Genomic DNA, 15,629 nt, shown 5'->3' with positions numbered 1-15,629 from the left:
ATTAAACGATTTAGCCCACAAATGGTTCTATATAATTTCAATTAAACCACCAGAAATTGTATATTGTTAATGCAACAGCCTATTTATATGCCAATTAACCTGGCCTGGAACAACCTCTTATTTAGCCACAAGAAAAATCAAATTCTAAAATATATCACAATAGCTGCAATTAACTTATGACATTAAAATACAAAAAATATTTCTAAATATTAATATTTAACACCAGTATACTTACTACCCTTGGTCTAAATAATATTAAATATAAGAATAAATTACCTCTTAACTCACAGCTGTAGTTTAACTATGATGTAAATAGTTTCTAAAAAAATCTATTAACCCCTTAACGACCGAGGACGTGCAGGGTACGTCCTCAAAAAAAAGGCAGTTAATGCCTGAGAACGTACCCTGCACGTCCTCGGTGTGGAAAGCAGCTGGAAGCGATCCTGCTCGCTTCCAGCTGCTTTCCGGTTATTGCAGTGATGCCTCGATATGGAGGCATCCTGCAATAACCCCCCTTGGCCATCCGATGCAGAGAGAGCCACTCTGTGGCCCTCTCTGCACCGGACATCGGTGGCCGGTATCGTTGGTGGGTGGGAGCAAGTCTGGGAGGCGGGTGGGCGGCCATCGATGTGCCCAGTGGAGTGGAGGGGGGCGGGATCGGGGGCGGGAGGGGCGGGAGCGCGCACGGGAGCGCGCGCGTGCACGGGGGGGGCGGCGGGCGGGCGCGTGCACGGGGCGGGAGCGGGAGGGAACCGCTACACTACAGAAAAAAGTACTTGAATTAACTTTTTTGAAAGCTGTAAATAACAGCTAAAAGATGTGGAAGGGGTGGGGGGTTGATCTTGGGGGGGGGGGGGGAAGCTACACTGCAGAAAAGGGTTTTTATTTAAAAAAAAAGGCACATTATTCACTAAACTGGGTACTGGCAGACAGCTGCCAGTACCCAAGATGGCGCCCATTAAGGCAGAGGGGGAGGGTTAGAGAGCTCTTTGGTGGGGGATCAGTAAGGCTGGGGGCTAAGGGGGGATCCTACACAGCAGCATATGTAAATATGCTAAAAATTTTTTTAAAAAAAACCCAAATATAGCTTTTATTTTAGTACTGGCAGAGTTTCTGCCAGTACTTAAGATGGCGGGGACAATTGGGGGGTGGGGGAGGGAAGAGAGCTGTTTGGGAGAGATCAGGGGGTCTCATGTTTCAGGTGGGAGGCTGAGCTCTACACTAAAGCTAAAATTAACCCTGCAAGCTCCCTACAAGCTACATAATTAACCCCTTCACTGCTAGCCATAATACACGTGTGAAATGCAGCGGCATTTGGCGGCCTTCTAATTACCAAAAAGCAACGCCAAAGCCATATATGTCTGCTATTTCTGAACAAAGGGGATCCCAGAGAAGCATTTACAACCATTTGTGCCATAATTGCACAAGCTGTTTGTAAATGATTTCAGTGAGAAACCTAAAATTGTGAAAAATTTAATGTTTTTTTTAATTTGATCGCGTTTGGCGGTGAAATGGTGGCATGAAATATACCAAAATGGGCCTAGATCAATACTTGGGGTTGTCTACTACACTACACTAAATCTAAAATTAACCCTAGAAGCTCCCTACATGCTCCATAATTAACCCCTTCACTGCTGGGCATAATATACGTGTAGTGCGCAGTGGCATTTAGCAGCCTTCTAATTACTAAAAAGCAACGCCAAAGCCATATATGTCTGCTATTTCTGAACAAAGGGGATCCCAGAGAAGAATTTACAACCATTTAAGCCATAATTGCACAAGCTGTTTGTAAATAATTTCAGTGAGAAACCAAAAGTTTGTGAAAAAATTTGTAAAAAAGTGAACGATTTTTTGTATTTAATCGCATTTGGCGGTGAAATGGTGGCATGAAATATACCAAAATGGGCCTAGATCAATACTTTGGGATGTCTACTAAAAAAAATTATATACATGTCAATGGATATTCAGAGATTCCTGAAAGATATTAGTGTTCTAATGTAACTAGCGCTAATTTTGAAAAATAATGGTTTGGAAATAGCAAAGTGCAACTTGTATTTATGGCCCTATAACTTACAAAAAAAGCAAAGAAGATGTAAACATTGGGTATTTCTAAACTCAGGACAAAATTTAGAAACTATTTAGCATGGGTGTTTTTTGGTGGTTGTAGATGTGTAACAGATTTTGGGGGTCAAAGTTAGAAAAAGTGTGTTTTTTTCAATTTTTTCCTCATATTTTATAATTTTTTTTATAGTAAATTATAAGATATGATGAAAATAATGGTATCTTTAGAAAGTCCATTTAATGGCGAGAAAAACGGTATATAATATGTGTGGGTACAGTAAATGAGTAACAGGAAAATTACAGCTAAACACAAACACCACAAAAATGTAAAAATAGCCTTGGTCCCAAACGGACAGAAAATGGAAAAGTGCTGTGGTCATTAAGGGGTTAAAAGATAAAATAACCATTAATACTTCACCATATAAACCAATTTGGGGTTTCAGCTTTTTCAGATAAATCCGTTCACAGTCATATGAGAGGTATTGCAATTCTGGAAATTTTGCTTTCTAGAGACTGTGGTCCATGGCAGCAAGTTAAGTCACTCAGTCAAAATTCAGCAGCATTTCCCTTTTTTCCTTTTTCATGAGACTTTTATCAAGTGATTAAAGCCTACCTCTTCTCTATAATCATTGGTGAAATTTTGTTAACACCCTCAACCAAAGCTTGTCCCTATAGGCCCTTCGAAGCTGAACATTTCATTGGCTTGGGAATGTATGTTTTTTTTTTTACAGCCAGCCCCTTTTGGCTGTAATTCTCGTTCAATCCATTGGGGGGCGACAGGCAATAGAAATACAGTTTTGTATGCAAATATTTCTAAAAGTTTAATATATATATATTTTTTAAAGTGTTCATTAAAATACACTTATAATTTACAGCATCAGCAAACAAATATGTCCAATATGTATGGGACCATTTAATACTATTTAATATGAGTATTTCAAGACTAAAGTTACATTTTTATGAGCGGACTAGTAGTATAAACCAAAAAAAAAAAAAAAAAAAAAAAATGTATGTACATCTGACTTTATTTGTATATCAGTTCATTTGATATATTGGTATATATTTCATTTCCCAGTCACCATCTTATATCATATATGCAATAAGAAGTAAGCTTTGCAGTAACTACTAGTCATATTTGGAACATAATTTGTACATCAGATGTCTGAAAAACAAAAGAATATGTTATCCATTTTGAAACAAGTTGGTTTAATATTTTAAATATGTGGTTATTTATTTAACACAGCAGACACTATCTAATATAGTATATTTAGGCATTTCTCTCAGATCCACATATATATGTTGTTAATATCATCTGAGTATTTTAAATTATATAAAAAATTAGGCACAGACAATCTTCTAGGTTTATATATATATATATATATATATATATATATATATATATATATATATATATTATTACCATATTGAGGTACAAATTAAACATTTCTGTATTGTAAAGATATTTTATATTTAAAATTGAACTTTTAAGCCCCAGTACCCATTCAATTGCCAGTGTCTCTTTAAGACATCATTTTGTGTATTGGATTTTTAGAAGAACTCCCATTTGTATATCACACAATTGCTAATTACTACACTTTCCTGAGCTTCAAAGGTCAGTTTTAAACTGCCTGACTGCTGTCTCCGCAGAGGTTCATTATCTATTTGGACCTTGTAGGCAGGAAATTCCATATATGGGCATTCAAACTTGAGAGTGTCATATTCTAAAATTACTTTGAAGTGGCCCATCAGTTTTATCTATACAAAGGTCTGCTCCTTTTGTTCTCTGATGTCCTAAAATCAGGAAAAGGGGGGGTTGGTCTGTTGTGTCTATGGCCCACTCAACTCATGTCAGCAGAGATATTAGCTGACATGAAATATTAAATTGTGATACATGTGTAGTTTATTCAATGTTACTTCACAGGTACCCTGACAATTAGATGAAATATTTTTGGAAACTAAAATTATTAGCAATTTGTATAACTAGGCTCCTGCTGTGATCATAAAGAAGAGTAGGGATTTTATTCCCATGCTGGTATGATCTGATCAGGGGCGCACTTAGAGCAACCAAGGCACCCAGGCAAAAGATCGTCAGGGCACCCCCCACTGATCCTTTTGCTCCATCCACTACCTCTTATCCACCTCCCGCTATTTTTTTTATTGCCGTATAAAATGAGTCCTAATGCTGCATTAATAATTTATACAGCTGGTATAACAAGTCTTTTTTATATATATTTTTTTATTAAGTTTTTCAAATAGTACAGCATGAAAAATGTTTTACAAATAGTATAATTGTACAGCATAAAGAGTGGCCCACTGTAGCATCTCGGGATATAGAGAGATGCATAAAAATGTGCATGTTGCTTAAAAACATTAACCAGCTTTATGCTGAATAATATAAATGTCAACATATAAGTAAGCATTATAGCATATGCAGGCCTGTAGAAATGCTCAAAAACGTACATATTACGTGAGAATATTAGTTATCTTCAAATTAAATAATATATGTGTCACATACAAACAATCAGCGTATAAGCACTTAAATTTGGGTCTTAAAAACATATGTGAAAACACTTGTATATAAATTGCTACAATAATGCTTAGAAATGTGTATGTTGCTTAAGAACAATAATCAGCTTCAGACTAAACAGTATACATGTCAACATATAAATAAACATTATAGCATATCCAGGTATGGTGGAAAAATGCTCAGAAGTGCATATATTACTTAAGATTCTTATTTGATTTCAGACTGAAAAGTGTACAAGTCAATATACAAACAGTCAGCATACAAGTACTTAAGTTTGGGTCTTTACAAAGTAGGTAAAAAACTCATATATAAATTGCTATAATAATTAGTATAATTATGAATAGACAACAAAGATAAAGTACTTGTATATATCTATAAAAATATAGAGCAAAAAATAGGTCCTCTTCAGTATAGTAGTTTATAAAGTTGAGTATTTTCCCCTATAAATAGACAGAAAAGTATAAAGGTTTTAAATATAGGCTCTATGTTAAATATGTTAGAACTGTATGTAATGATTTATTTGGCAAAATCTTTATGTAATGATGTATTTGGTAAATTACTTTTATTGCGGTTGTTATGAGAGAAACCGCTCTATAAGTATTTGGGATAGTCAAAAACACCCATATACTATTAGGTGGAGGGAGGTAACCAGGCAGCGGATTCAAATAAACTATGGGCAAGGTTTATGGAAGGCTAGAGGGCAACCAGGATTAAGTGTAGCGTTAAAGGGAGAATCTTCAAAATAACTGGCTGTTATCCTTAAAGTAAGTATGATCCCCAAAGTTGAGTTAATGCTTGTTCCAGAAAAAGTGGTATTTTTTCCCGATTTTTTAAAGTATATAAAATCTAGATATATAGTTAGTGGGTGCTAATAAGATGTGAAGAGCATACCAAACTATTTTAGCCATAGCCAGAGCTGACTATGCTACAGCAGAATAACAGTTGTCCGGTACTATAATAAACTGGGTAAGTTAGGCTGCTTTACATGGATAAGAGGAAGTATGAGATATTTAGAAACACCCTTGCCTTTTGATATTGTCTACACATATAAACCTCCAGAGTGGAATTTATTATTTAAGCATATGTAGCTGGGTTATTTGAGAAAAAGAAAAATGTTCAGATGCCAGTTGGTTTTCCAACTTTCTGTAATCATGTATAAGGCGTCAGTGCATGGCGATATGGGAGGTTGGTATAAACTATGTGTATGTTTAGAGACATTACAGTACAGTTAATAATAGCAGGCAATAAATCATTTAGTGCTAATAATTTAATTTAGCTTTGCAGCAGTGTCATAATTGCTTGGAGTATGGCATATGTGGTCAAGTAGGTCTTTATCGTAGAAAACAGTTGAAGAAGACTGCTTGATCGTCAGCAATTCAAGCCGTGTCCCTCCCTGATTCCAGATGGGAACCTCGGCCATAGATCCTCTAGATTCCTGCATCCTGTCAGCTGGGTTAAGTGCAATTACTGGTTGTTCTGCGGTACTGTTATAGTCGCTAAGATTTTTAGGCTGTTCTGGAGGGAGATTCGAAGACTAAGGGGTCTGTATAACTTCACAGCCACATGAGTAGAAAGATGGCTGCTGTTCATGCAGTACTGGAATAGGCCTCCGTTCTTAACTCGATTCTGCCATACCGTTATTTAAATTTGGTGCTCCCCATGTATAAAGTAGAAGTTCAGAAAGTCATCAGAGGCTTCCAAAGGGTTTAATCGAATTATGAATGCCCTCCATAGTCGGTAGTAGTTTTATCAGAGCCGGAGCAGTGTGAATGTGCAACCATTCTTGTGTGCTGCTGGCTCCGCCCCTATAACAAGTCTTTTAAATAAGTTTAAGTGGAAAACAATTTTACAGTACACTGTCCCTTTAATTATACAGACTCAAAAGAAAAAGAGAGGCAACTAAGAGTTAAACACATAATAGCCATGTTTTGTTGTAATATTTTATTAGATACTGAAATGCATTATCAATCAGATGTATGTTCATTAAATAGTGCACCGCGCACATACACAGATTAAGAACAATACTTATTTTGTTAAATATTTAACTTTAGCTGTGCTGGAGTGTACAGACTACAGAGAGAAAACATACACAGTACACCAAGGATATGAAACGAAACAGAATTAAGCAATGTTCCCTCTAATTTTTTCAGAGTTGTGTTTAAAAAACTTTAACTTTGCAATTTTTGCCCAAGTGACTAAAATGTATGCGCACTTTATTCTTAAGCCTAGTCAAACTTGAATATGTTGTAAAGGTAAAAACACACATACTCTCACGCTCTTCCTTCCTAAATCCACAAGCCTGTCCTGTATTACTAGCAGGTGCTCCCACTCCCTGGCTGCTCCAAAAAATTAAAGTGCTCTCTCTCAGCTGGCTCCATACAAATAGCACGCTCCTGCTCCCCGCCAGCTCCATACAAATAGATCACTCTCTCTCAGTCTGCTCCATACAAATAGCGTGCTCCCACTCCTCGGCTACTCCATACAAATAGTGCACTCCTGCTCCCTAGCCTGCTCCATACAAATAGATCACTCTCTCCCAGCCTGCTCCATACAAATAGCGCGCTCCCACTCCTCGGCTACTCCATACAAATAGTGCACTCCTGCTCCCTAGCCTGCTCCATACAAATAGCGCACTCTCTCCCAGCCTGCTCCATACAAATAGCACGCTCTCTCCCTGCCTGCTCCATACAGATAGTGCCCTCTCTCTCTTGACCACCAAATTAAAAAAACTAATTTAATAAAAAAGTATTTTGAGGGCTATGCACACTTTAAAAAAAAGGGGGAAATGTGGCGGCGGGCCCCCTTGAGCGACAGACCCTCGGTCAAGTGCTGAATTGCTTGACTTGTCAGTCACCCCCCTGGATCTGATAAAGCTATTGCTTTATTGTTTTTGGATAAACTAAATTCCAAACATTTACTGGCTCTCTAAAATTCAGTGCTAATACAACTATTTGCTGTCCTGCAGGTAAAGTTACATTTTGATCCATTTTCTTGAGTTCTAAAAGCTGCTGACATTTTCCCACTGCTTTTGCCAGTCTGTGACCATTTCTAGATTGTAAATTCTCATGGGAATAGGACCCTCAATTCTTCCTGTATTTGTTTGATAAATTTTGTCCTATCTCTTAATAATATTATATCATTCTTTCATATTTTGTATCCATGGACAGAGCTGCAGGATTTGTTGGCTATTTATAAATAAAGTATAAGATGAAAAAAAATAATAATTGGGTTCATACAAGTACATGTGGATTTCACTTGTATGAAGTATTTGTACTGTAGCGAATCATGTCTTCTCGCCTCTTCATAAATCTACCCCTTAGGGGCTGAATTATCATTGTGTGAGCGGACATGATACGATATTGTGGATCATGTCCACTGAACATGGATAAATGCCGACAGCATACGCTCTCTGCATTTATGATTGGACCAGTAGTTCTTGTGAACTGCTGGTGCAATACTGCCCCCTGCAGATTCGCAGCCAAACGACCGCTAGCAGGGGTATCAATCAACCCGATCGTATTGGATCGGGTTGATTTATGTTGATTTCTGTCCGCCGCCTCAGAGCAGACAGACAGGTTATGGAGCAGCGGTCTTTAGACCACTGCTTCATAACTTGTGTTCCGTCGAGCCTGAAGGCTCACCAGAAACACAGGGCATCAATCTCCATACAGAGCTTGATAAATATGCCCCTTAGTGTTTACCCAAATACCAAGAACTATTTGTTATGCAGTCCAACAAGTCCAAATAGTTCAAACAACATACAGTTTATGACTATATTTTGTTATCTCATAATCTACATAATATAGATATTTTTAAGATGATTATTATTAGTTTAAGAGTAACAAAAGCTGTATTTTAAAATATTAAAATATTAAATGCATTCACCAATCAGCATTAAGCTCCCAGTACTGCACTGTTGTTTCCAAGTCTACCTAGGTATGTTTTTTTATAAAAAAGGATATCATTCTTTTCTTAGCCTTCTATAACACCCTAACATGATAAAAATGTGATAAGCTTAGCCTGATTAATCCATTCAAACCAGTCCCATATCACAGCGTATAATTATATTACAAAAGATGTCCTTAATTTAAAGGGACATTCAAAACTTTCATGATTCAAATAGGGCTTTCAATTTTAAATAACTTTCCAATTTACTTTTATCACCAATTTTGCTTTGTTCTCTTGGTATTCTTCATTTGAAAGCTAAACCTAGGAGGTTCATATGCTAATTTCTTAGACCTTGAAGGCCGCCTCTAATTTGCATGCATTTTGACCATAACATTGAGCTCACGCACGTGAAGTTACTGAGGAGTGAGCATCGATTGGCTAAAATGCAAGTCTGTCCAAAGAACTGAAATAGGGGGGCAGTTTGCAGAGGCTTAGATACAAGGTAATTACAGAGGTTGGTTATGCAAAACTGGGGAATGGGTAATAAAGGGATTATCTATCTTTTTAAACAACAACAATTCTGCTGTTGACTGTCCCTTTAAATAAAATATATTAGCAATAAGTATTATGCATCTAAATGTCTAAAAATGACTGATTTTAGCTGGGTTACACAATATTCAAATATTTATTTTGATTTCTGAGCATAGAGCATAAAGCATAGAACCTAGTGCTTCTTGAACAATGTGCCGTGATCAAATAAAACCACAAGAGGGCATCCTTACATAGTATTACAGAGGTTGGTTGAGTTATATCAACACTGATAGCAATTTTCTATTTTTTTTCTTAAAGATGAATTGCATGTAATTCGTGCAATTACATGAAACGCGTAAGCCAGTTGTGCTAAGCATTACCATCCTGTTTGTGTGTTTTCCATTAATTTTCAACGGAATATGTACAATAAATGCTAAGTTTTATACTTTGAGCGAAGTATTCCTACTTTTTGTTTTCTGCATTTTATTAATAAACACATAAATTGTGACAGTAATCACTGAAAAGTTGAAAATAATTTAGTTTAATTATGCGTTTACAACAGATTTCATTCTCTAAATAAAACTGAGGGGTTTTCCATTTGCTTTATACATTATTTATTTAGTAGTAATTATTCTTAGCTTACCCTGATAAGACATAACTTTTATCAAGTTTCACACTCTTTATAATAACTTCTTTAAATATAAACCTAATATATTATTTTGTGGTTTGTTTTTTTTGTGAACAAGCAATGACATCTCTACTAGTCATAGTAATTTAAAGGGACAGTCTACACCAGCATTTTTATGGTTTAAAAAGATAGATAATCCCTTTATTACCGATTCCCCAGTTTTGCATAACCAACACAGTTATATTAATATACTTTTTACCTCTGTGATTACCTTGTATCTATTCCTCTGCAAACTGTTCCCTTATTTCAGTTCTTTTGACACATTTGCATTTTAGCCAATCAGTAATCACTCCTCGGTAACTCCACGTGCGTGAGCACAATGTTATCTATATGACACAATGAACTAACATCCTCTAGTGGTAAGAGGCGGCCTTCAAGGTCTAAGAAATTAGCATATGAACCTCCTAGGTTTAGCTTTCAACTAAGAATACCAAGAGAACGAAGCAAAATTGATGATAAAAGTAAATTGGAAAGTTGTTTAAAATTACATGCCCTATCTGAATCATGAATGTTTATTTAGGACTAGACTGTTCCTTTAACTAACCGCTGTTTAGTATCAGTTTTGTAATTCTGCGAGTACTGCCTCTCTGCACTCATTTCCCTTTGTAAGTAATGTGCAGAAAGAAAAAAGTCCAACTGGTATTTTGAAACGGGACATGAAACCCAAAGTTTTTCTTTCATGATTCAGATAGAACACTGGTTTTAAAACCTGTTCTCAGGCCTCCCTAGCAGGCCAGATTTTCAGGATTTTCTTGGGTGAGAGAAGGTAAAATAACTATGTTTACTAATCAGCTGATTGTTTCACCTGTGCTCCAGTTCAGATATCCTCAAAATCTGGCCCGTTAGAGAGGTATGAGGACAGGTTTGACAACCAATGAGACAGAGCATAGAATTTTAAACAACTTTTCAATTTACTCATATTATCTCATTTGCTGTGTTCCTTTGCTAAAAAGCATACCTATGTAGGCTCAGGAGCAGAAATTATCTACTGGGATCTAGCTGCTGATTGGTGGCACGCTCCCAGTAATAGATTGCTGTTGCCTCAATAAAGGATACCAAGAGTATTCTCTATTTAAATCTGATGCGCTTAGGTTCTGATGTCGTGTCTGATGGTATGAGAACGAGGCTCCTATTGGAGCCAATTTGGAAGTGTACTCTTGTGAGCGCAAAGCTTCTGTGCAATGCGAACCCGAGGCCACGTTCGCATTGTGGTTAACTTTTAATACCTGCGCATGCAAATTAAATGGTATTACTAAGTTGAGTGCAAATATATATATTGTGCGCTCCACTTGTAATCTGGCCCTCAATGATTTTTGTTAAAAAGATAATAAAGTGGACAAACATTCTTTTAGTAGTCTGGTGAATATTCAAAACTGATTTGTATTACCTACATCTAATGATGTCAGCTTCTTCTGTCAGGACACAGCCTTATAGTCATTTAAAGGTAACTACATTATATCAAACAGTGTCTTAATATCGTACATCTTGAAGAAATTGTATATGATAGGCATGTCATATTTGGTATCGAAATAATCGCCATGGTTCCATGGTTCAACAGTGTATTGCTGCCTAATATACCTAATAATAAATATAAAGTATCATATAATTTCAGCCAGTCTTAAAGGAACATTAAACCCAAATTTTCTGATTCAGATAGAGAATACCATTTTAAACAACTTTCTAATTTACTTCTGGTATCTAATTTGTTTCATTCTCTTGATATTCCTTCCTGAACAGCATATCTAGATAGGCTCAATAGCTTCTGATTGGTGGCTGCACATATTTGCCTCATGTGATTGGCTCACCCATTGTCAGGGTTTTTTCCCTGTTTTGTTTGCCATGTGTTGCTGGCAGCCATTTTACTCACCTCTCTTGCTGACTCTGGTGCAGGGCCGGCCCTAGTCATTGCGGGGCCCAAGGCAGGATGACAAAATGGGGCCCCCTTTCTCCCCGCCCTCAACCCCGCCCCCACAGCTTTTAAAATGGGAAAAAATGGGAGAAAAATCATTTAAGGTAATGCACAACATTTTATATATAAAAAAACATAAATCCACTCATGTGGAGCACTATAACATTGTATATATTGCAATATACCATTTGTACTATTGGAACAACTGTTTATGTATATAATAAAGAATTATGCTAACAATTAGGAACAGTTGAGTTGAACTGGGCCTTATTTTTATGTGTTTTCTTATGATAACAAGAACATTACAGAGACGCCAGGGCCGGCCCTAGCAAGGGTAGGTCCCTAGATAGATTGACAGTGCTGTGCGGGCCTCTACCCAGAACAAAAAATACTTAAAAGAAATGGGGCAATGCACTGTACCACACAAACACACAGATATAATACACACACTGAGATACTTAAATACACACACATCCACACACTCAGAAGACACATACACAGGTGCACAGATATATACATACACAGGTGCACACACACAGCCACCCCCCCCCCACACACACACACAGCACACACACACACACAGCCCACACACACAGCCCACACACACAGCCCACACACACAGCCCACACACACATCCAGCCCACACACACAAATCGCCCCACTATTAGCCACAACCACAAACAGTTAAACTTATTATGAACTCCCTAACTTTCACATGCTAGTAGGTAGATAAATCTTGCAGTGGAGTGGTCCTTGTGTGTGTGGGAGTGCTAGGTCAGGACAGGGAATAAGGTTTGCACACAGACTGTACTGAGGATATGCAAACTGTTTAATGACTTATGTTTGGTTACAAAGTTGGCATACAGGGGCTGCAGAGACAAATATCTGGTCTAAAGCCCAATGCTTGAGTGTACTGCTGACATACATGAGTTGCTGTGCATTTGCATCTGATCATCTGAAAGCTAATGTTTTGGCTTGCAATGATTGTTGTGACATGCACTTGGTCTCAGGGCAGATTTTTAGGAATACAATTGGCATACAGGCGTTGTTGGGGGAGCACATCTACTCTGAGAGTGCATGTTTGGAAACGCAGCTGGTATTTTGGAATTGCTCAAATATAATGTAGTATAATAGCATGCAGTACTGGTGTGTACATCTGTTCTGAGGTTTGTGCATATTGTTGCATAAAAGGGTTGGTGTGGCATACAAGTGGGTGTACCCCCAAAAAATTAAATGTGTAATGGAAAAAAAATGTATCATGCATATTAAAGTTAAAAAATATTATTATATTTTTGCAGGAAAAGGATTAGTAGAAACAAATGAGACTATAAGGAAATGTAGGTTTGTGCACAACTAACACTGAAATCCATTTTCCAACCATCTTCACACTATAAGTGCTTGCTCATTGCCTTACTGCAGTCTGCAGAATACATACATTTAACTCATGTAAACTATATACAACAAAACTCAGGAGCCGGGACTGCTTATTAGATAGCTTACTTGCTTTCAAAAATGTTTATTTCTTCCTTTATTTTAATACATTAAGAAACATTCATTGGGGTCTTCTTTTTTATGAGGTGCATGCAAATAATCTTTTAATTTAAATTAAATATAAGTCAGTTAGTAATCCAATCTCTATTGGTATTATCTAAACATACCAATATACAATGGGGCCTAGTTATCAAGCCGTCAACCTCAAATACGCTGGAATTCTGCAGCGTATTTGTGGCGAGGCTGATTCGCCTTAGTTATCAAAGGCTAGAGACCGGCAAAAGTAGAATTTTGTGACGTAAACTTCGATCCGCCGGACTCAGTCCGACACAGATCGATGCATACGTCACTCCAGATGTTCCGCACACAAGTTCGGCACAATCTGACTACTTTTGCTAGTTATAAAAAAACTAGCAGGTACGCTCGGCACTTTTCCGGCCCAGCGTACCTGGTTTTCAAACCGCCACCCTGGAGGCGGCGGATCCCATAGGAATCAATGGGAGTCTGACCATAGCGAAAGTACAAGTTCGCTGCTGCCAGATATCCCATTGATTCCTATGGGAGCTGTCTACACCTAACACCCTAACATGTACCCCAAGTCTAAACACCCCTAATCTGCCCCCCTACACCGCCGCAACTAAATAAAGTTATTACCCCCTAAACCGCCGCTCCCGGAGCCCACCGCAAGCTACTCTATACATATTAACACCTAAACCGCCGCTCCCTGACCCCGCCGCAACTATAATAAATGTATTAACCCTTAAACCGCCACTCCGGGAGCCCACCGCCACCTACATTATACCTAGTAACCCCTATCCTGCCCCCCCTATACTGCCGCCCTCTATAATAAAGTTATTAACCCCTATCCTGCCGATCCCGCACCTCACCGCAACTAAATAAATAGTTTAACCCCTATACCGCCGCTCCCGGACCCTGCCGCAACCTATATTAAATTTATTAACCCCTAATCTGCCCCCCCTACACCGTCGCCACCTATAATACATTTATTAACCCCTATCCTGCCCCCCACTTCACCGCCACCACTGTAATAAATTTATTAACCCCTAAACCTAAGTCTAACACTAACCCTAACACCCCCCTAACTTAAATATTAATTAAATAAATCTAAATAATATTTCTATTATGAACTAAATTAATCCTATTTAAAACTAAATACTTACCTTTAAAATAAACCCTAATATAGCTACAATATAAATAATAATTATATTGTAGCTATCTTAGGATTTATTTTTATTTTACAGGCATCTTTCAATTTATTTTAACTAGGTACAATAGCTATTAAATAGTTATTAACTATTTAATAGCTTACCTAGCTAAAATAAAGAGAAATTTACCTGTAAAATAAAAACTAACCTAAGTTACAATTACACCTAACACTACACTATACTTTAATAAATTATTCCTATTTAAAACTAAATACTTACCTGTAAAATAAACCCTAAGATAGCTACAATGTAATTAATAATTACATTGTAGCTATTTTAGGAATTATATTTATTTTACAGGTAACTTTGTATTTATTTTAGCTAGTTAGAATAGTTATTAGATAGTTATTAACTATTTAATAACTACCTAGCTAAAAGAAATACAAAATTACCTGTAAAATAAATCCTAACCTAAGTTACAATTAAACCTAACACTACACTATCATTAAATAAATTAAATAAATTAACTACAAATAACTACAATTAAATACAATTACATAAACTAACTAAAGTACAAAAAATAAAAAAAGCTAAGTTACAAAAAATAAAAAATAGGTTACAAACATTTAAAAAATATTACAACAATTTTAAGCTAATTACACCTAATCTAAGCCCCCTAATAAAATAACAAACCCCCCAAAATAAAAAAATGCCCTACCCTATTCTAAATTAAAAAAGTTCAAAGCTCTTTTACCTTACCAGCCCTTAAAAGGGCCTTTTGTGGGGCATGCCCCAAAGAATTCAGCTCTTTTGCCTGTAAAAGAAAAATACAACCCCCCCAACATTAAAACCCACCACCCACATACCCCTAATCTAACCCAAACCCCCTTAAAATAACCTAACACTAATCCCCTGAAGATCATCCTACCTTGAGTCGTCTTCACTCAGCCGAGCAGCGATGGAACCGAAGAGGAGATCCGGAGCAGCAGAAGTAATCATCCAAGGGGCGCTGAAGAAATCTTCCATCCGATGAAGTGATCCTCCAGTCGGCGCTGAAGAAGTCTTCCATCTGGGCGATGTCATCTTCCAAGCGGGGTCTTCAATCTTCAATCTTCATCCCGCCAACGCGGAACATCCTTCTTTACCGACGGACTACCGACGAATGAAGGCTCCTTTAAGGGACGTCATCCAAGATGGCGTCCCTTCAATTCCGATTGGCTGATAGGATTCTATCAGCCAATCGGAATTAAGTTAGGAAAAATCTGATTGGCTGATTGAATCAGCCAATCAGATTCAAGTTCAATCCGATTGGCTGATCCAATCAGCCAATCAGATTGAGCTTGCATTCTATTGGCTGAGGATCACTTC

The 15,629-nt window shown here is 37.3% G+C and overlaps 1 protein-coding gene across 2 annotated transcripts in view; it reads left to right on the top strand.

Moving 5' to 3' along the window:
* The window catches only part of EGF (epidermal growth factor), a 354,749-nt gene that overhangs the window by 167,544 nt on the left and 171,576 nt on the right, over window positions 1-15,629 (top strand). The window lies entirely within an intron of this gene.

This window comes from Bombina bombina, chromosome 2 (genome assembly GCF_027579735.1).
Source record: "Bombina bombina isolate aBomBom1 chromosome 2, aBomBom1.pri, whole genome shotgun sequence".
Taxonomy (NCBI): Eukaryota; Metazoa; Chordata; class Amphibia; order Anura; family Bombinatoridae; genus Bombina; species Bombina bombina.
This window is presented reverse-complemented; position numbering and strand designations above follow the sequence as displayed.